The sequence below is a fragment of the Cucurbita maxima genome, unplaced genomic scaffold (genome assembly GCF_002738345.1).
Source record: "Cucurbita maxima cultivar Rimu unplaced genomic scaffold, Cmax_1.0 Cma_Scf00007, whole genome shotgun sequence".
Lineage (NCBI taxonomy): Eukaryota > Viridiplantae > Streptophyta > Magnoliopsida > Cucurbitales > Cucurbitaceae > Cucurbita > Cucurbita maxima.
In genome coordinates, this window is record NW_019272023.1 from 3928772 (window position 1) to 3929395 (window position 624).

The window sequence follows — 624 nt, forward strand, 5'->3', positions numbered from 1 at the left end:
GCCTGAATGATAGGCTCAAATGTAAATTTCCATACCACAATATGCAAAGTAGAATTCTAAGATAATAGATTACAACCTTTTTTTTTTTTTAATCCAAACAACGATTGAAAATCTACGTTACATTGTAAAGTTTCTAAAACAATCAATTATCATCCTTAAACTTTGGATAAAAACAAATTTGGGACCTAAGTGGATTAAAATTTAAGACATTACAATGTTAAATACATTAAAATTTCACAAGAAAAAAAGACGAGGCAGGATCACCTTTTTCCATCACCAACAGGCTGCTTTCATCCAAGGAATTCTTCAAATCTTGGTATGGTATAGTATTTAGCTTCTACAAGGCTTTCCTTACCAATAAATAATGAGGTTTTGGTTCATCTTCTCGTACCTCGAGAGTGCAAAGTATAGCTTATACGCCTATCCCACGATCAACGAGCAGCGAAGAAGTAATTATAACACATTACTACTTAATCATCTCCAATAGCCATAACGATCAGACCTGAGCTTGAGAGGCAAAAAGAATGAATGATATGAACAAATTTCAACATTTGGCGATCTTACAAAATTGAAATACAGCACTGTACAAAAAAAAAAAAAAAAAAAAAAAAAAAAAAAAAAAAA